Below are 22,656 nucleotides of genomic sequence, written 5' to 3'. Positions count from 1 at the left end.
TAATACATGAGCAATATGGGTTTGGAACAAACTAAGGGCATCTTGCATAGAACCTATGAATCTGTGTGTGGGGTGGGCTACGGCTAGGGTGGGGACTCCAACAGGGGACTATCACTAGTCTCACCCTGTCCCGCCCGTTGACCCTCCCCTGTGGTTCCATATTTCTCTTTGTACCGCACATGGTCATCACTGAACATCCAAAGTTGTACTTACCAAAGCAAGGGGGTAGCTATCATGTTAGGGCCAAGCTAGCAGGACATTTTCACCGTCTCCCACTATCGGGAGCCCCTAGGGGGAAAACAGTGGGGGGTGCTTGCTATTCGAGCAGAGGACAGGAGCACTGTCCCAGAGAGATCTGCAGCACAAAGAGCATATGCTACAAGTTATTGGACATTAGGCATTCCCATAGTTAGTAAGGGCAGGCTACTGCTTGTATGGTTCGCTCCACTTGTAAAAAAAAGGGTTCCAAAGACAACCAGTAACCAAAGACCCTTTTATGTTGCCCGGCGGTATCGCCTCTATGGCCCACCAATATTAATCAATGAAGAAGCAGGCGCTGGAGACTGGAAGGCAGGAAACGAGGATTTTATTCTCTCCGGAGGAGAACACATCAATTCAGACAGCAAGTATCGTCACGAGGTGCTCTAACCACATCTCTGAGGCCTGGCCTCTTATACTAGGGTTTATGACCTTTATTGCACATAACACATTCTCGCAACACGTCGATAGTTGAAAGAACATCCTCGGAATCTCCCCTTCAGGCCCGTTCCCACATACATTTACAGTTGGATTCCCCACCCCGGTCACAACAGGTGATGGTTGCCGTACAGCAGGGCATTCCGCCGATTCACGGAATGCATGGGGTTGATCGGATCTCATAGGGTGGGGGCTTTGATCGGTTCGAGGGTCTTTTGATGGGGAGGGGAAGTTTCCTACTGTACGGGGTAATAAACAGTATCCGCAGGGCCAGGTGGCGGCCTGGGAACAAGGAAGACAAACGGGGACACAGGAAAAAGGGGGTTTGCATCAAAAGGATCTGAGGCCATGAAAGGAATGAGGGGAGGTGTCGCGCTGGGAACAGGATGGGATTCCGTGGTGAAGCTGCGCTGAAGGGGGTTTATGACCCAAAGCATGAGAGAGCGGGGGTTGTCAGTGTGCGGGGGGAATGCTTGCGAGGCTAAGAGAGAGAGAGAGACGCGCTGGCTATCAGCGAGGGGCAGGGAGGCCATGGTGCTCAAAATGGCTGCCGCTTACGCGCACGAATGGGCTTGAAAAGGGGCAAGATGACGCCGATAATGTTCACCAAGTTTGTGTTAATTTTCCACAGTCCTCCCTTTAACATTTCCAAGACATCTTGCTGGCCTATTTCCTATCTATACCGATATGCAGCGATCATAAGTAAGGGAGAGGGGACTTAGGCAAAAGAACTGTACATAAACATCACATTATAAACATCATATTGAAAAATCTCATCATCTAGTAGGCGGGTTCATCGTTAAGTTGTTTGCAGAAAAAAAGTCATCGTAATGCAATATCAGACTAGAATTACGTAGCGAGGGCGTTAGGTACAGATCATAGATACTTATAGTCATTTGGAATAAGAACTGGTAAGTTATCATATAAGTAAGTCCTTTTTGCATTCGGCGGGTGCATAGTTAGTCCAATGGTGATTGGGAGAGAAAGGAGATACAGTAAAGATATCAGAGTTCTCGTTGTCTTTTGTCGTCTTCTGTTGGCACTGTTAAGTACCTGGATTACAACTCGGTCTGTCAACAGGAATGTTCATGTGGATCGAGTCGTTGGAGGTCTGCGGGCAGGGGTACATTTTGTTTTGTTTCGCCAGACCTCATAGGGGAAATGCGTTACGGTTTTGGAGCAGGTGCATCTTCTTCCGTAATGCAGAGCATAGATTTGCAATGGAAAATGCAATTGTTCCAGAATTGTGAGATCTGTTTGTTTCTTGAGTCTGTGTGGTGGGCATTTCCTGTCGCTTCCATCATCTTCGAGGCGTTCAGCAGCGGGTAGAACCACATACTTCGTTCATCTTCTCTTTAGAGGCGACCCTTGGTGGAGTTCTAGGTCACCGTTCTAAGATTAACATAGTTCGTGGTCTACTTAGTCGGAGCTCCCTCCCTTCTGACGCAGGGAGTACTCTTCTCTGGGTAGCTCAGTAGGATTTGGAGGAACTTGGGAGTTCGGGTGGAAAGGTGCGGGTGTGAACAGTCCTTATGGTAGGTCGGAGGAGGAGGGGATGGAGCAAGGCCAAGTCGGGAACAGATCAGGGGGGCGGAGAGTTTTCGACAGGCGGGTCCGTAACCATGTTCAGAGAGCGGGGACTTTTTGGCACACGTTGATCATAGAGCAGGGGCTTCAGGTCAGCCCTTTCCTTAGCTTTGTCTGAAACAGTGCCCCGTCCTGCGTCTCCTTACTGCTGTGGTCTCGCCTCGGCCTCCGTCGCTGATGTTCCACAATCCGCAGTCAGGCCGCGTGCTCCCACATCCGGTCTCTTTCTCCTCCGACAGTGATACCCTTAAATGAGTTTTGAAAAGACAGTCTTTAGAGATATTGCAGAAGAAGGTAATTACATAAGTCTATTTCTCTCCCAACACCAAGCAACTGGGGTAAGCACTCGCTACATTTGAGATTTTTGCGGCTAACGTATAAACAATTGATGATGGGTTTGCTGGATTCCTTACGACTTTCTTTTGTTGGCTAATTCTTTGGCGCTTTGATAGTTATTACGTTCATTTGTAATAGGTACGAGGTCTGGTACTCATTTATTGCATACGTCTATTATAGTAGATGTCAGTTCTTCTGGTAGGGACCCATTTCCCTAGTACGAGTCTTGCAAGGCTAGGCTGGTCTTCAGGACCTTGTATTTTACGAAAAAGTGCAACGTGCTATTCACCATAGTCTGATAGGCATCCTTCTGAGGGGTGAACATAGGCTAAACAAGTCTGCATTACATAAAAACATCTTATTTTCAACAAGGCTTACTGCAACAAGTTTTTTCGATTTTCGATCTAATTTTTAACTTTGCACCCATCTTTCTAACTTTCTATATAAATCCTCGACTACAAAAAAACTCGGGGGGGTGGTTTGCAATAATTATTAAACTTATCCTCGGGGAAGGAGGGATCTTATGGAAAACAATTGGGAACACAGTGAATTAGAGCAGGGGCGTTTTTCAGGCTCTCGTTCAGGGCAGCTGACACCAAACTGGGGGCATTTTGGGAAGACGGAGGTGTCTCGATCATTTCTTACTGTTTGGGGTATGGGGACAATTTGGGATGGGGATGGTCGCATTACCACAGACATATGTTATCATAGAAGCCACTGACAAATAGTTCCCTGGTTGTGGGTCAAATTTGGAGAACCTTAGTTGTCTTACCTGTCCTTTTCCTTTCGGTCAATTTAAATTTCATCCATATTTTAGTAGAAAAGGAGAGGTAGTAACGTGGTACCGATACAATTTTATTTAGGACAAATTTGTGCAAATACTTGTGGTATTTGGGGCCAATCAGGAGGTGCACCAGGTTCGTCAATTAGGTGCCAGTCGCTAGGAAGAGGGAAAGTGTGGAGGGGTGAAAGAGTGAGAGAGAGAGAGAGAGAGAGAGAGAGAGAGAGAGAGAGAGAGAGAGAGAGAGAGAGAGAGAAAGAGAGAGAGAGAGAGAGGGAGAGAGACAGACAATAGGCCAAACAGTACACGTGGGACATGGAGAATGACCGTGTATTGTTTGGGCTATTCAGTGCGTTACCCAACGTTAGACGTTTCGGGTCTGTGTTAGGATGTAGAAAGCATGCAGTTTTGGGACAGAAGAGCATTAGATCAGGTACAAAAAAAGGTCGCGCATTGGGTAGGGCGTCTTTTTGTGTCGTCTTGCAGCGTTAGTCCGTTTTCATGCATCGGGTGTGACGTGGCTCCAGATCCTTTACGATACTCTAATCGGGATTCTAATGTAACCTGCAGAGGGAAAAAAGGAGGGAAAGGGGGAGGTGGGGGGACAACATTCGCATACATCAAATGTACGGGCACGAAAGTCCTTTACTTACCGCATACTCGTACTTATCTCTTCGGGATATAATCCTTAGGGTCTTGGTCTCCGAAGTCAAGGGGGGCGGGCAATGTGATAGGTGGTTCATGGGGAGGTTCGAGGATGGCATTAAGGGTCGTGTGTAGAGAAACGCTTAAAAAGGAATCAGAGGTGCCTAGCGTGAGGTACCCGGTTTTGTAGATGTATCCGGCCTTCGGGATCCTTAAGTCATTCCCAAAGCTGTGAGGTTCTAAGGCATATCAGTTCTTTGTTTAACCCGGTACCTTAGTACCTTCGACCGCCATATCTTAATAACATTTTATCAATCACCCCTCTTTACTTTACCCTTTCTCAGAAGTCGAGGTCCTTCTTCATACGTTAGTTCCTGAGCTTAGTCGCATATTTTGGAGGCAACGTATCATACCTGGGATCCGATCATCAATCCGGGGCCGAACAACCATTTCTCGGATAACCTTAAAAAAAGAGCAGAACGGTTTCGCACAGAAAAACCCTCCCACCGATACCCGCATTTACAAAAGTATGCGATGCCTATTCATAGTTTTTAAGACCTTTATTTGTATAATCATTCAGTACGTAAAATGTGAGAGCACAATCATAATTTGGCCTGACATGTCGTCGATAGAAGCACATACAGTAGGGGGTTATTTTATAGCACAAGAACATGTAAAAAGGCCTAATTTATTATTTGCAAGTAACTAAAAACATTTCATTGCGTGACGAGGGAATCAGGGGCATTTTAGTTCATAAATGGAAACACAGTCAAGCTCATCGGAATCGCATTTCCTAGATGTAAACCGTGGGTGTGCATCATAAGCGACGTTATGTACCAGTTACAATAAATATCAAAAAATAAATCGTTCATTAAAATCAACATTTTCACGGAACCCCTCTCAAACGTTCGCCAAGTGAACCCTCCTCCCTTTCCCCTCGAGTGCACAATGGTTCGTATATATATCTTAGTACATCAAGTTTCATTAGTTAAGGAACACCACGAGGCGTCCGTTAGTTTCCATTGATACCGGCGCCATTTTGGGCGAGGCCGGTTTAGTCCGGAAGTAGCATCAGGGGCAAAAATGTCCCCGACGATTGGCGGTTGGACCAGGGTCCCTTTCGGCAGTTCAAAAAACTGTGCTAACAGAGGGGCTGGTGGCGTGGACCGTCAATCAAGAGAGGGAGGGGGTAGAGTCTTTCTTACCGGGTCATGTTGATGTTCAGCCGGAACTTACTCGAGTTCGTTAGCCCATAATGTTCCTGGGTGGTTCAGACGGAAGCTGATGCAGACACGAGAGCACCGCCATCTTGTTGCTGTGCCGTGGTTATTTTATTTGAGATCAATGCAGCTGTTCCTCACCGGAAGCCTGAAGGGGCTGAGGGCTCTTGGGACTTTGGTAGAATCTTCAAAGTCGAGGGGATGTTTGTCGATGGTGGGGGCTTGCGCCCAGGTGGGCAAGTGCCCGAGTTGCAATTTTGGACAAAGTTACTCCAGCGGCCTAGACCCGCCTTTCGAGGGCCCAGACGCCATTTTGAGATCCTGCGGCAGCCACCTTTGTCGTATCCATCAGGAGTGGAAGAAACTTCTTGTGATGGCGAAAGACAGAGCATCATGCTGCTGGAGCAGGACATTTTGGTTCGGGGCGCCAGGGTGCAGCAGTGGAGCCTTCGTCTGGGGAGGTGAGAGAGGCTCGTCCGTGCCGCCTTCCTCTCCCGGCGCATCCTACACCGTCCCTTTGAATCAGGGGCGCACATGATGACCACCCTACACCCCTGATTCCGACTCTTGGGGGACCACTGTACATCCGGTGCTCCGTAAATATGCCCGTCGGACATTGTATGTCCTGTACTATGCAAGTATACCAGTCGGGCATTGTATGTCCTGTGTTGCGGAAATATACCAGTCGGGCATTATATTTCCTGTGCAGCGTAGGTATATGGCCGTCGCCCGGCTGGAGGACATCGGTGCCGGACCAGGGCAGGGAAGCCTCCTACCTGTGGAGGTGGAAGAGGCTCGTCCGCGTCGCCTCTTCCTCCCTGCCCACCTTGCATCCGTTCGATGGAGGAATTCGTGATGGCCGGACCAGGAGATACGAGGGAGGGGGTCATTTGCAGCCGCCCCCTCCCTACTCGCGGCCCGGGGGACGCCATCCCTGGAAGGGTAGTATGGGAAGACCATTTCATTGCCTGCTTTGTGGAGCCTCCAGTACCTTCTCGCCAGCGATCTCTTTTTGGCCCATGGTTGCTGGCAGGCCCCGCCCCACACGTGCTATGTGTTTCGGATGGGCGGGACCATCGAACTGTTACATTTCGAGGACTTCCGGAGTGAGCATAATATGTTTTGTATTTTTCCTATTAGTCAAGTTTGTTTTTTAGAGAGTTCTACTAGTTATTCTTTTTACTGTTGGTTGTGTGTTTTCTTTACCGTAATTAAATCCTAAGTTATATAATAGACGCTTGGCTTCCTTGAGTCTTTTCTCTAACGGGGGGGTTGTTTACACTGGCCTGCAGTTGTGTTTGTTTTTCAGAGTGGGGGAGCAACAGAGAGCAATCAGTCCCAGAACTCTAACATGTCGTTAAAATTGGTCTGACGAAATCTGTGCCATCGAGCATAATCAAACGGGGTGGTTCTATCTGTCCTGTCCGCACTAGTCTGATTGGTTTTTATTTCGCGCCTTTTCCCTTTCTGTCGGCCTGTCCTTTCTGTCGACCCTCCGTTCTTACCTATGCTCTGTAAAGTCGGGCATTGGGCTTTCCAGTGCCCGAGGCATTTACAGAAAGCACATTGGTTCTGTTTTAAATCTATTCGTCCTGTGCACAGTGTCGGGGGGTCACCTTCGGATCGTTGTGTTCCAGGGTTGACTTGTCGGCACACCCCTTTACACTGTTCTCTTTTCATATCTACTCCTCGGGACTGTGCCATCGCTGGCCCTTCCCTTTGCCTACTAGACGTTTGGAGGGTTGTCCGTCGTGTCCCTTCACCTTTTCTGAATTCGTCGCCTTCCCTTCGTCGCGTGGCTTCTTTGCGCCACATACCGAGACTATCGAGCATAATAGGTGTTGTTTCATTCCTACGAAGGGCTATTTCTACCGTTTCTATTTTGTCAAGATCAAAGGATCCTCTCAGTGGCCACTGACTTTCTCGATCCTTTTTCGTATATTTATGCCACAGCTCACTATAGGCTATAGCGATCAATCCATGCTTCATGAACATGTCCTTATTAGGGGTGCCTTCCAGCGGAGCCGGATGGTTCATCTCTAATAAGCGGTCCGGGCTAAACAGGCTACTAACCAGTGGGGAGAAGACAGGCATGACGGATCACAATGGGATAATAGTCAGCACTACCTATCTTATCACTGCACGCAAAGACTAGACAGAATATTTCTATTCTACGTTGTTTGCACGTAGTGAATACCTCATGAACCAATCTTGAGCAATCAATGTTAGGTCAAAAATAAAAAATCAATATGGTCAATGGGGAGAATAAGTAGGCTCGCAAAGGTTCGCGTCACCTACCCTTTCACTATCTGTAAAGAGGGGACCTATTTTTCCCTGTTTGCAGACAGAGAATCTCCAGAAAACAATCTATAACAGTTAATCAATGGGGGGAAGGGGCAATTGTTCAGTGGGGGAGAAAGATAGGTCCGACGGGTGCGTACCTATCCTTCGCTGTTTATAAAGGGAGAGCCTGTTGTTTCTCCGTTTGTAGACAGTGAATCTCCAATAAATTAAAAAGTAATACTAGTATTTTCTCATCAATTATCAATCACTTTCAATTATCAATCACTTTCGCAGTTTGTCGTGTTTACACGACCTTACCCGGACCGCATGGACAGTTTCTTGTCTTCCGAATCCAGCGCCCGATCGTCCTCTTCTCTTCGTACTTCTCGTGGCACTCCTGATGGTTCCCAGTCAGGACCGCAGATCACTCGAGAGAGGTCTGTTCGGAACCAGTGAAGTTCGGATGATCGGCTGTCAGACGAGGGTCTATCGGACAGGGTACCTTCCGATCGTTTGCAGTCGTTCACTCTGTCGTCAGGACCTCTCCCACTGGATCCACGAGTCGCTGATGGGCCCCACGTTGGGCGCCAATTGTAAAAAAAAGGGTTCCAAAGACAACCAGTAACCAAAGACCCTTTTATGTTGCCCGGCGGTATCGCCTCTATGGCCCACCAATATTAATCAATGAAGAAGCAGGCGCTGGAGACTGGAAGGCAGGAAACGAGGATTTTATTCTCTCCGGAGGAGAACACATCAATTCAGACAGCAAGTATCGTCACGAGGTGCTCTAACCACATCTCTGAGGCCTGGCCTCTTATACTAGGGTTTATGACCTTTATTGCACATAACACATTCTCGCAACACGTCGATAGTTGAAAGAACATCCTCGGAATCTCCCCTTCAGGCCCGTTCCCACATACATTTACAGTTGGATTCCCCACCCCGGTCACAACAGGTGATGGTTGCCGCACAGCAGGGCATTCCGCCGATTCACGGAATGCATGGGGTTGATCGGATCTCATAGGATGGGGGCTTTGATCGGTTCGAGGGTCTTTTGATGGGGAGGGGAAGTTTCCTACTGTACGGGGTAATAAACAGTATCCGCAGGGCCAGGTGGCGGCCTGGGAACAAGGAAGACAAACGGGGACACAGGAAAAAGGGGGTTTGCATCAAAAGGATCTGAGGCCATGAAAGGAATGAGGGGAGGTGTCGCGCTGGGAACAGGATGGGATTCCGTGGTGAAGCTGCGCTGAAGGGGGTTTATGACCCAAAGCATGAGAGAGCGGGGGTTGTCAGTGTGCGGGGGGAATGCTTGCGAGGCTAAGAGAGAGAGAGAGACGCGCTGGCTATCAGCGAGGGGCAGGGAGGCCATGGTGCTCAAAATGGCTGCCGCTTACGCGCACGAATGGGCTTGAAAAGGGGCAAGATGACGCCGATAATGTTCACCAAGTTTGTGTTAATTTTCCACACACTCCAGTAGCTTTTCTACACACAGGTCTGCTTCTTGAACACGTCAGATGGAGTCTGGCCCTGGGGTACTCCACGTTAGGGTGAGAACCTGGGCCCGCAAATGGGGACGACTTGCTCGGCATGCTCCCTGCAGATGTTTTCACTGACTATGGTGATGCGGGGAAAGGTTGCAAGTGTCCGCCGAGGGATGGGTCATTCAACACCATCCATTATGTCAACCTGGTTAATATCCAGGCCAAGGAGCGAAGGCACAACCCCCGAGTGCTGGAGAGGGTTTTGGGGTGGCAGGCTTTCCATAAGTTTGCACAGGTTGTTGCTTCCACAGAGTTTGGGGGCAGATTGGCAGGCCTCAGCTTGTCGCTGCAGGTTTGAGGTGTCTGTCGGGTCATTTGAACGAGTTCAAATAGGCTCTATTCAGTCAGCTGGGGCGGGAGTTTTCCAATTCCCAGAAGGGTGCTGTTAATCCACTAGTGCTGAAATAGAGGGTTAGGATCACATAGACAAATATCAGCACATTTAGCATTCATAGTTAAGAGGGTACAGGTACATCGCTCATAGGTTTACTCCATGTCCTCAGATTCAAAAGCTTTGCATGATACAGGTTGCTTGAGAAAGCTTAATATCCTTGGGAGTGGTCAGCTAACAAGGGGACTACTATCCCAAGTTATGGCCAGAAATGGGGGCTGGGGTGGTACTCCCTTACTGGGGTGTTTGAAGAAGGGCAGACTCCGACCAGGCTTGGTTGAAGGGTATTCTGGTGGCACCAAGCTGGGGGATAGATGTATTGCCCAGTGGGTCTGGATGCCCTCTACTTGGCCCCTCACCCTTGTGCAGAGGGTTACTCTCAGGGTCGCTGACAACAAGCCCCTCACCAATCTGGGGTTGAATGGGTACGGAAAGCTTGATTAAAGAGGTCAGGCAATCTGGGCCCTGGCAGGCAAATTTTGCAGTCACCCTTTTATGCAGGGGCAGCACACCCTGGGTTCGGGGCGGGCTTGTCAGTGGAACGCATGATGCCAGGGGACAATGGGAATTCCAATATGTTAAAAGGCATCCGCCTGCAGCCACCCAGGGTAGATTATGTGTTTTATGTACAAGCAAATGTTGAGTAGACAAGAGGCACCCCTGTGAGAGGTTTTTTGGGGTGCAGTGGTAATAGGTAACCTATGTGCAAGCAGGACTAGTGGTATAGAATGGGGGAGCTGTGCTCAACAAAGGGTGCCTAGCAACCTAGCATTTCTCAGCCTCGCGCAGGAGTGTTAACAGCGCCATGCCTAAATCTACAGGGTGTTTTGAGGAAGATGGGAAACATCTGTCCGGAGTGGGAATGGACCTGTTCTTGCTTGATCTGGGGAGGCCTTGGAATCAGCAGGGTGTAGGCAACTAGGCCTATCATGGTGTGGGGCCCTGGGGTGATGGTGGCCACACCCAGTGCTGTGGCTGAGTTACAGGGCGATCCAGAGGCTGTAAGGTACAGAGGGATACCCTCTGCACGAGCACCATATGAGGGCAAAGGCCTAATATCCCCAGGGAGGTCCTCGCGCTGGACCCTGGAGGAGCGACTGCGCCCAGTTAGTCCTACGGGCGGTTGTGGACCAGAACAACCGGGGGTTGCCTGCAATGATCCGCCCCTTTTTTGGGGTGTGTGAGTAAGGGGGTGGACTGGCAGTCCACCGGTGGGAGGGGGTATCCCCCTCCAAAGCTAACAAACACCGGTTGGCTAGGGGCACAGTGTAATTTGGCTCATCAGGTGGGCAGGTGGCGAGCAGCTGCCTGCCCTGGGATCAGCCGTAAGATAATCCACCATGTTGGCATATTTGTTATGCAAATTAACCTGCAGCAATTTTCTCCACAAAGAATGTGTCTTGTCTGATAATTTCTCCAGGATATTGCTTTGGGAGGCATGGGGAGAGTTGCCAATATTGGCATTAATCTTGTATTTCTAAACTATCCCTGGAGATCGCCTTTCTTTTTGGGGGCATGGCATGTTTATCTCCTCTGTCCTTCCACATTCAAATGCAGTAAGGCCTGAGTCCTGAAGGCTGCTCAAACCTCTCCTTTGAGGCCTGATTCTCGCCCACCTGGCTTCTCCTATTTTCAGAAGCAAACCTTCCAGGCTGCTGTTAGAGCCCAACTATTTGCATTTTGTGATGGGTGACCTACTCCAGTCAAAAACAGAAGCAGAACCTTTTCAATCAGCCCCTCCTTCTCGCGTCTAGATGATATTGAAAAGGAAATATTCTGTGAACATTTGTTTAGCACTATGGTTAGACTTCATACATAAGAGGAATTGATATTTTGACGTTTTCACATCAAGCTGTGTTTACTTTAAGATAAATGCCGGGGTAAACATCTTTTCAGCTGGGAATCTGAGGTCAATTTTAAATTACAAGAATATCTTCTCCCTTGTCCTCAGTGTGATAACCATGCAATATTCTTTTTTGATGTCACAGGATAGTGGTCGGCGGGCTGGTCAATGTTGCAAAACTGCACTTGAAAACGTGAGTGTGCAACAGTGACATCTTCTACATAATGTGAATTTCCACACTGACCACACTTTCCATAAACTGCTGTAATTTAAACACAGAGGATAGAATGGTTTCTTTCTCATTATTTTTTCTATTGGCTGTTAACTCAAATGTATGCTCACATCGTGGCAAAGGTTCTAAATCTCGGCGACTGAAGTCTTTTTTCAGCATGTTGCACACAGATGCCAGCCCGGACTTTCATTTTTGTAGCTCGGTTTGTGAAAGAGAAGACAACCTGGCCCACTGACCGAGATATAGAAGGTCCAAATCAGGAGTGCTGTAATGTACGGGGCTGAACATTTGGGGACACCTCCCTGCAGGTAGAATGGCCAAGACTGAGAGCAAGCCTATGAGGCAGCTCTTGGGCCTACCGCCAAGCACCCCCTTATCCCTTTACGTATGGACCTTGGGATTAGACTCATAAATGATGAGATTGGATTGCGACCTCTGACCTATTGGTGTAGGCTATGGGAACCCCCGAGCTATTAGCCTACCAGTCGGAACTCAAAGTAATCATGGGTCTCCCAGGGGCGAGTAAGCTACCTTGATTTATACACATAAAAGATCTGTGTCGTAGACTAGGTCGACCGGACTTATGGACCCACACTGAGGAAGTGTCCCCGATATTATCACGGCTTGATCTAGTTAAAACCTATAGACAGTTCAGATTGGCAGAAATTCAAGGCAGCACCAAACAAGGCCGCTTAACCTCTGACTTTTTTAACTTTAAAGACCAGTATTCATTTGAGCACTTTCTTGATAACGTTCAACCATTCACGGCAAGGAAACTTTATGCTAAATTTTGACTGGGCTGCTTGCTGGTCAACGCATTTGCAAAGAAATGGTCCAAAGCTCCCCCTGTTAGTTGTCCTGCCTGCAATAGCCAAGAAGAGACTCCTATTCATGTTCTCTTCTTTTGTCCAGAATATGATGTACCTACGAGGTACTGGCTTTTACCAATTTGCAGAAACCTGGGGTTCAGACAGTCACGGGAATCAACGGGCTGCTGTGTTCTGCACCACCTCTAAACTGTTCAGGGCAGATTCCTTAGCAGAGATCAGTAAAGCATTACTGAAATCCATGCAACTGAGTACTAGGGCGTGTATCAGGGTTTTGCATGTGGAAACAGGAAGGAAGTGGGAGACCTTGCGGAGCAGGCTGATGGCATGTAAGCAGGCTCGTTTGGTTGCAGCTATGTGCTCATCAAGATTAGGTACATTGTCTATTAAAACCCCTAATTTTTTAACTACTGGCTTAGGAGATGGTGCCGGGCCTAGTTCCTCTGGCCACCAGCTAGGGGACCAGCTGGTGACTGCGTCTTTGAAGAGCATTATTTCTGGTTTTCCTGTGTTTAACTGCAGACTATTGCTGCTCATCCATGATGTTATAGTTTTCATGCCTTCCGCAAATATGTTTTGAATATTGGGGGTGTCTTTATTGAAGGAAAGAAGGAGTTGGGTGTCGTCTGCGTAGGAAATCGGGGTGAACCCAATGTTCCTGAGGAGTGCTGCAAATGGGACCCCTTTAGTTACTGAGGTGGTCTTGGATTTGAAGGGTCCGAGGTTCACCGTTTGGGTTCTGCCTTTAAAGAAGTCCCTCATCCAGTCCAATGCTGTATCCTGAAGGCCTATAGAACGTCGTCTTTCCAGCAGAATCTGGTGTGAAATGGTGTCGAATGCGGCAGACAGGTCAATCAGTATGAGAATTACTGCTCGACCGGCATCCGCCTGCATTCGGATGTCATCTGTTACATTAACCAGGATCAATTCAGTGCTATACCTGGGACGGAATACTGACTGTGAATGATCAAGAAAGTTGGAGGATTCAATAAATGCAGAAAGATGTGTGTTAATATGTTTTTCCAACAGTTTACTGTGTAGGGGAAGGAGTGAAATAGGTCGGTAGTTAGTTATTACATTGGGAGGTATTTTGGAGTTTTTCCTGATAGTCATGATCTGGGCAGCTTTCCATTCTTTGGGAAGTTTACCTTCTTTAATTGAGCTATTAATAATGGAGCAAAGAGGTGCAGCTAGCAGTTTTAGCTGGAATTAGGTTTTTGGGAAAGCCCTATTTGGCCAATTGTAATAAGGATTCTGTATCATGGATGGTGAGCAGAGGGAATTCTTTTAAAGTGAGAAGTCTGGGTGGGGCAGGGGCGGAATCAGAAATCAGGTTGTGACTGGTGTTAGTATTGGAGGTAGTTATCTTGTTGTTGTTGTTTCCCCAGTGCTACCAGGCACTTTAACAAATTGATTTTAGATGTTAAATGTTTCCTCATGCATTCCAATGATGGCGGAAGGACACAGCCAATGAAGATATTGTGAGAATAAACTATTACTATGGGTTGAGCCAGGATGTGACTCACAGAGCCTCAAGCCAATTGCTCAATGTTCTAGAACAAAAGAAGGAGACTGACCCCAAATCCCTTAAATGATGTATGTATGTATGATGGAGCAAGGATTCGCACGAAAAGCGACTTGCTCTCACTCAAGAACCTCGCCTAACTTGTAATAATATTAATTCAACCTGTCCGTCATCTATTTTCGCCTTTTTCCCCAACACGCGGGTGTCCTTAGGAGGCTTGCCTATGTGTTTTTCCGTAATAACAAAGCTTGCACTACTGAATGCCCGCTTTGCAGAAAATCCAGTCTGCGCATGCGTCGGTCATACCCATGTGATGTGACGCACTCGCATTTTGGAGGGAGTTTGTTGCTCATGCGCATTGTTACTGAAAATGGCCGCTTGTATTTAACCATGCTCTCTGCCTACTCCTGCTGCTTTTTGCATATCTGTCTTCTTCGCATTAACCTTAATGCTATAGATATTATAAAGTAAGGGGTGCAGTGAAGCATTACCTGGTATACAGTGTATTCATTTTTTCTGTGTTTCTAATTTGTTTTCGCTTACTTTTCATGTATTACGCATCCATGGGCTGGGGTCGGGAGATGGAATCCATTTTGAAGCCTGTAAACTCCCCGCACACGTGATGAGGGAAAAACCCAACTGCGCAGAAGCAAAACTCAGCCAGCTGGCTCCTGAAGCAAGATGAGCCTGGGAACCTACCTAGGCCATGGGAGAAGATGCTGATATCTACCTAGCTAATGATACATTGTTTCTATATGCTGTACACTCTCATTGTTTTCCATATTCCTATGCCTGGGAACGTGAACGCAAGGGGCGGGTATGAAAAATTAAATATTCAGTGTGGGAACACAAAATTATAGGTGGTAACCATGACATAACCACCTCTCCTGACCAATCATAAGGTGGGAACTTGTCACTTGCAACATTTGTGGGTGGTCTAGGGGTCCCAAAAGAGTATAACTAGTCTAGTTTAGCTTAGAAAATTGTCCGACTTGTCCAAATAGCAGACCTGTCACTGACCCTACGAACTCTATAGGTGATTGATACAGAGCGCTGCGGAGCACTCTGTCCACACTTTCCACAAACTCCAAGGGGTGGAAATAGTCCTAAGTGCTGGCGAAGCACTTTGCTGGGAGATTCGAGAACCCAATCGGGGTTACTGGCGGATTCCGTGCAGAAGAGGGGGTAACGCAGGCGTTGCATCCGAGGCTGCAGGTGTTGGTCGTGCCCTATGGTGAGCCCAGTCCTGACCCAAATCCTGAGGGGTATCCTGTCCTGACTGTCCGTGAGCTGTACCTGCTCACCTTCTGGTATTCCTGAATCCTTGAGGGTCCTTGTCCCTGATCTTGCCCCAACTGACCCGTGGCCAGGGTTAGTCTTCTTTCCCGTCCTAGGTAAATATTTTATGTGGGTGTCCGTCTGACTATACTCTTACCTTTCCTCTTCTTAATAAAGCACTCTTGCCTGTGATATTGCCCTATCACTTTTTAAAGCAATTTATATGCAGTTGTTTATTAGAGATGTTCCACTTCTCTCCCTACCTGTAGGAGATTATTAAAATTGTCATATTATGTTAGTGTGTTCCATTTTCCCTTCCCTTTAGTATGTTTGCAGTGAACTTAGTAAGAATAGCATAAAGTTTAGTAAAAGAATATTAGTGCACATGTTAGGTCCTTCTCACGTCCCTTACCTTAGTTTAAGCCTGTGCTGAATAGCGTGTTCCCTTATACTCATACTCTGTAGTGTTCCCTAAATACTCTAATGGTACTTGCCCTAATCCATAGTTACATTGTGGCTTTAATTCTAATCATTGATGTACTGATTTGTATCTGCCTCATTATCCTGGCATATTCATTCTAAACATTCTTTATATAAAACTTCGAAATCCCATCAGGTGTCTGTGGTCATTTTACATTATAAGGTGTGGATAAATGTACTAAGTGTATAAAGGTTCTACTCCTTCTAGGGATCTTGTTACCTGTCCACTGCTAGCTCCTGGTCCATCAGGAGTAATGTGCCTGTGGTAAGTCAGGTACATGAATAGTAAGTGGTGAGAGAGTCACCCCCCGAATTACTCATAGTAGCGTGTGGAAAATCACCCGGTTCACGCAAAACCTTTTTCATTCATATGCACGCCAGGGCCCAGTGCGTGGAAATTGGGAAAAAGGTGACCCGGGTAAACTGCGCGCTCTATCAGTAATTTTCTGGTAGCAGTAGGATGGTTAGGACTAGTTAAGATAGGTAGACAGGATAATTAAATAAATAAACCGTGAAAATAAAATGTGCTGCTAAAATTTTTATATTGATTGCATTTCTTCAAATATTGCGCAAATGTTTTAAAGGATTTATATATATATGTAAATGATTGTTGTATTGCTGCTATAAGTATTATATGTAATATTAACAAAATTGTATGTGAGCATGCAGTGTAGTCCGAATCCCCGGGGAAGTCTATAGCTAACGGTGAGCAGAATCCGGTTAGCTGATGAGGTCGCATGTCGTGAGTTATTAGTGCATGGTTAGGAAGGACCGGAAGCACTAATTAGGGTCTTTTTTGTATCTGAATGAATGATAGCCACAAGTCCTTTAGTAAAACTTCCATTGTGATATCTCCTAGCAAGGGGCACATGCGGAAGGAGTAATAGGGTCTCCGAGGCTTGACTGGTAAGCAAGGTAATCCGCTGGTGAAAGCCTGACTTAGTATATAACCCAGAAAGAAGTGGATGAGTCAGAGGAGTAGCAGGTTCTATATTGCTCGTGTGGGAGGTTAGACAGAGAAGTCTATCCGGAGTGAATGAAAAGTAGACAGAAGTGGTTTACTTGTAGTGAGAGAACATTTTTCTTTCTATTTAGAACACTCAGACACTGCGGCGAACGTTGCGTGTTGCTAACTAAAATTTGCACTCGCACTTTAGGAAAAATTCAAAGTTTCCGTTACCTTGTGAAGGAGGGAGTCAGTCGGAAGACTGCCCTGACGTCACTCCGTGCCGCGCTGGTATTGGTCGAGACAGCGGGCGTGTAGTGGAGCTGAAATTGTAAGGGAGGGGTGAGTGCCGGAGCGTGAGACTTCGTCTCGCGAAAGGCCGCGCACCCATTGGACAAGGATTCTTGTAGTCACAGTGTTGATTGGTTACAGCAAGATAGAAGTCGTATTAGCATTGGAAGCACAAAGGTAAACAAAATTAATCAACAGGAGCTTGAGAGGGGTTTGGAAAGGTGTATGTGGTATCCTGAGTTCCTACCCAATCCACAGAACTTAGGCTTCTATAAGGAACAGATTCTACGAGGTAGACCGCGCATAATGTACGGAGTAAAAAGAAAGATGTCTTTTGCCGATAAAATAAAGAATTTTTTTAAAACAGACAAGCCCATTAGAACGAGGGAAGGTGTGATCATTCCCCCGCCAAATACTCCTGCCTCCTTCATGATGTTTGAAAAAGGGTATCATACCTGTGTATGGTTAGAAAACTGGGTAAAATATACTGCAGATGATGGAGTCCTAGCATTTCCTATTGACGGTACCTTTAATGGTAGGATCCTGTTTAACTTAAGAACCCGAATGAATGAATTGCATCCCAGACCCAGATTAACCCAGTACGAAGCACTAGAAGAATGGGAGATTGAGGCTCTGGAAAGAGATAGACCCCGGATGGACAAGGGAGTAAGCAAATGGTATCCAAGGGTCCAAAAAGAAACCAAAGAGCAGAAAATGAAACAGTGGAGACAGAATATGATGGTAGAGGGGTTGTTTCCAATGATGGGGGTACTCGAACAAGAGAAAGGGAAATGTACTGAGAAAACCCGCCACCTAATGACCGTGGGGGACTCAGAAGATGAACACCTAGAGGATTTGTTGATGAAAAACCCCCCTCCCTATGTAGCAGAGTCAGAGCCTATGAGTCCACAGAACCCGTTCTCTAAATATCCCAGGTATCGAAGGGCCAGTGAGACAGACGTGCCTGGCACAGAAAGTAAAGCCAGTGATGGTGATGGGTTTTGCAGACCTAGTACCGCGATTCCAAATTATCGCCCTTTTGGGGAAGACCGACCAAGTCTGGTCCTTCCGACTGCCCCAAATATCTATCCTACATTGGTACCCCAAGTGATGCATGACAATTCATCAGAAAGGGTTTTGCGTGAGCGAGAAAGGGAAGCCCTGAACAAACAGCTAATTGAATTGATCCAGACCATAGCTCAGATAAATCCCAGTCCGGATTCACTGACTATCCCAGTAACTATCGGTCCAGCTATACCTCTTTATGGGGATAGACCTGCTAGTCCAAGAACTCCTATTATAACTCCAATTGTACAAACCCCTACCATTCCTCCCCCGAGAAAAGAGCCGCTCATAGTCGATGATCAAGAAAGTGAGTGTGAATCTGTAATCTCCCTAATGGATCTGCCTATAAGGGAACCTGGAACCAGTGTACCAAGGGCAAGACCTCAGGCTCGGACAAAGGAGGTCCTGATTGAAACGACTTCAGGGGTCAGAAGCGCCACTGTAGTTTCTCCAGAAGAATTGGATAGATGGACCAAAGAGTTAGAAAAGGAGACACCCCAACCGAAACCTTTAGAGATCTATAGACTCAGGATAGAAATAGAGGAACTAATGGCTGGTAATGTAGGATTGGACCGGTTAAACTCCTTTAGTGAAGACGAGTTACTGTTTATCAGCAAAAATCTTACCAGGAACACTAGATTGCTCCATGAGAGGTTGATGGACACTGCCGCAGACATGGGAATTGATGTTAGTCGTTCCAAAGTCCTTCAGAAACCCTACAGAGCAGATTTGTCCGACAAAGACCTAGAGAACATGAATGTGGCAGGAAAACAAACCCAGATAAAAGAATTGTTGAAGCTCCTACAGAAATGGGGGGATGTAGAAAAATGGAAAACCCGGTGGGCGAAGAAAAAGGAAGATAGTAGGGCTAAACCCATGGCGTCAGAATACGTGCTGAAAGAAGTAGGTCCCACAGAGAAATTGTGCCCCATGAGAGAAGTACCTGGGGGAAAATATGTCCATGTCCCGTGGTCCCGACAAGACATTGTGTCATTTACTAATGACTTTCCGAAATTACGGGAGAAACCAGTTGATTGGTACAGACAGGTCGAACGCTTCATAAAAGTTCAGAAATGCCTTCTGAAAGACCTGGATGGGGTTTTCGACATTGTGGTGCCTGTAGATTTATGGACTGAGTGCAAAATTGAAATTGATTGGCCCAATGATGAATATGAGAGAGACTCCAAAACCGGAGCTCCCTCACCTGAAGTAATGAGGAAGTATGAGCAAGTCATACAATACCTAAAGAAAAAGGTACCCGCAAAAGAAACTGATTGGACCCGGATAGATAGAACTACCCAAGAACGCGTTGAAACCGTCCACTCCTTTTATGAAAGGTTACTGCAGGTGTTCAAAACCTACAGTGGAATTGATAATGTGGACATGAAGGACATGACCCATTTCAGTTATAGATTTGTGTTAGGATTAAGACCTGAAATATCCCAGTGGATTCAAGATAATAAAATCAGTTGGCATGGAAAGCCCATAGATGATGTCCTCAAGTATGCCAAGTACTGCGAGGATGAGATAGAAAACAAGAAGAAAGCCCTCAAGGAGAAGGTTATGTGGGCACAGGTGAAATTGGCTGAACAGCAAGAAAAACAGTTAAGTAAATTGAATACTAATAATAATGCCCAAAATTCCAATGCTGGGGGAGGAGGGAAACCCCGGGTAAAAATGAGTCGGGAGGAGGCTATGAAGAAATTCCCCTGCCACGGGTGCGGTCAGATAGGGCATTGGAGAGACGAGTGTCCACATTTGCAGGCCAGTAATGCCCCCGTAAATGGTTTAAATCCACAGGTGCAGAAAGAGGGGACAAGAAAGAACCAGCAACAGGTAAAGCTGCCTCCAGTGCCTCGCGCTCCTAGACCGAATTATAAGAATCAGGGTCAGCAGAATGAAAGGGCCGAGGTATGGGAAGGAGAGAATGAGAGAAATGCAATAATTCCGCAGTATTTGTTAAATGATTCTTTCCTCTGTGATGATCAAGATTGACGGGGCCTGAGGGGGGAGGACAAGGAGTGCGTACTTGGCGCCTCCTTACCGGTAGACCAGACTGGACCATACATTGAAGGAAAGGTTGAGGGAAAAGACGTCACCTTTTTGTTGGACACTGGTGCTACCCGTTCTACTGTGAGAACAGTGGATGTTCCTAACCTACCCCTCTCGGGAGAAGCAATCCAAGTAGTGGGTGTTTCCAATCAGATAATCAGTACTCCGGTAACTGAACCCATGGAGATTTCCATAGGAAATTTCAAGGAAATGCACAGATTTGTGGTCTGTGACTCCAGTCCTGTGAACCTGTTAGGACGAGATTTGTTGTGCAAAATGAACTGTACCATCTTTTGCACACCAAATGGTGTCGAAATTCAGACCCCAGATGAAGATGGCCTGTACAAATTGATGTTAGTAAGACCTGACACCGCAATTAGACCCCTGTCCATTGAAGACCTTCCTGAAGAATTGCAGTCAAAAGTGGTACCTGAAGTATGGGATTTCACAGGAAGAGATGTAGGCTTAATGGCAAATGTAGATCCAGTTAAAATAGCCATAAAAACAAATGCTGTGTACCCAAGAACAAGACAGTATAAAATGAGCGCAGAAGTGAAGGCTGGAGTCGCAATTGAAATAAACAGATTACTGGAAGCAAACATCATACAGGAAGTAATGAGCAGTCCCTGTAATTCACCCATAATTGGAATTAAAAAGCCTAGCGGGAAGTACCGGGTAGTGCAGGATCTGCGCAAGGTTAACCAAATTGTTGTACCTTGCTGTCCCATTGTGCCCAACCCCGCAGTGATACTGTATCAGATTCCCTGGAATGCGGAATGGTTCACTGTCATTGACCTGTGCCATGCATTCTTTTCCATCCCATTGCATCCAGAAAGCAAATTCCTTTTTAGTTTTGAATTTGACAGCCATGTCTATGTCTGGAATCGTGTCCCCCAGGGGTACACTGAAAGTCCATCGATTTTCAACCAGATCCTAAAAAGATGCCTTGAATCTTTAGTACTGCCAAGAAAGTCTGTTCTGGTACAGTACATAGATGACCTTCTGGTGGCATCTCAAAGTCAAACTGACTGTGTCACTGATACCATTGCCTTGCTGAATCACTTAGGAAAGGGAGGACATAAAGTATCACCAGACAAATTACAGTTCTGTAGGAACTCTGTGAAATATCTGGGGCACCAGATAGAGAAAGGGATCCGAAAAGTCACTACAGAAAAGATCAAGATAATTCAAACCATATGATTTCCCTTTTAATAATGGCGCTGATATACACATCGTTTTGGAGTACGTCCTCCATGTCTACCATTCTCAATATAATCCCTCCTCTCCCGGGGTCACGTGTTCGTACACGAGAGACGACCGCCGGGAACTAACAGAGGAGGGATTGCCTGCAGCGGGTGAGTGTCAGTTTCTCCACCGCTGTGCGATACACCACGGACCCGCGTCTTATTTAATAAGAGTTGGGTGCGCGATGCTCTGAACGCGTGTCCCTGGGACATTTGTCTTACGATAATTATATATTTACTCGCCAGCACACCACCGCAGAGGTCACGTACTCGTTTCCTCAACTTGGAGCTATAAAGAATCCCCTCCCGGCTCCCCGCCTTACAGCATAGCGAGATACAGGTAACCCTTTGTATTTTCAAAATGTTATCCTTTAAGAGCGACTGGGCAAGCAATTTTCTAGATTTCTATAACTAGCAAACTTGCTTAAACTAACTGAATAGCGCTATGTAACAGAAACTCATGATTCCCTTATCCTTTTTTTATATAGCGCTATACTTTCAAATGGAAATTACCAGTGGGATACGATAATTCTATCCATACACTGCAACTGATTACTTTGTCAAACAGCATCGACTGTTTCATATACATACAGAATACCCATTGGTAAGAGAAAGATTTTCTTTGCTGCCCGAGACTCAACTTAGTCCTGCAAGCATTTGCTTCCTTTAGAAGCCTCCTTAAGAGTTCCTTTTTCTCTTTTTCACCCTTACCTTATTTAGCTTGAAACTGAGCTTTTAAAGACCCAGACTTACTCCAACCACACATTGGAATTGGAGTGGAAGGTAATACCTATCATCCATTGAACAGAAGATTTTGCATGAATTGTGCTCTCTGGATCTTTAACCTATATAGGCACCCTTATCACTACCACGTCATGAGGCCACACAAATACCTCCTCACATATTTAATTAGATTAAATATATCTGACATCTCACGTTTCATTCACCATCACTACGCACACCCTCTAATTTCTAGGACCACTGTGTACGAGTGACACATGACCACACATTGGTCTTTTTAGTCCATCTCACTCACTACGTGCACATTAGCACTATAGACCAATCACTTGCCCGAATATGCAAGTTTCTTCACCAAATCTCACCAACCATGTGCGATACAAACACACGTCACAACTGCATGTTGGTTGCACAATTGTCACCATATGCAGCATCAAGTTAAACATGTTTAGATAACAAATTGCCTACATTATTTTGTATTACCAGCCCTGAAGAGTCGTGTGACTCAACCGCACACGACGAAACACGTGTCGGCGACTGTATTATTCTCAAGTCTGGAGAAAATTAAACATCTTGCTGTGACAAGAAGACTTACACCAAAGAACCTGCTTCTGCGCTTCTTTTTAACTTTTGGTCATTGTACCTTGTTTTG

Source organism: Lissotriton vulgaris, chromosome 3_1, assembly GCF_964263255.1.
Source record: "Lissotriton vulgaris chromosome 3_1, aLisVul1.2, whole genome shotgun sequence".
NCBI classification, from domain to species: domain Eukaryota; kingdom Metazoa; phylum Chordata; class Amphibia; order Caudata; family Salamandridae; genus Lissotriton; species Lissotriton vulgaris.
This window is presented reverse-complemented; position numbering follows the sequence as displayed.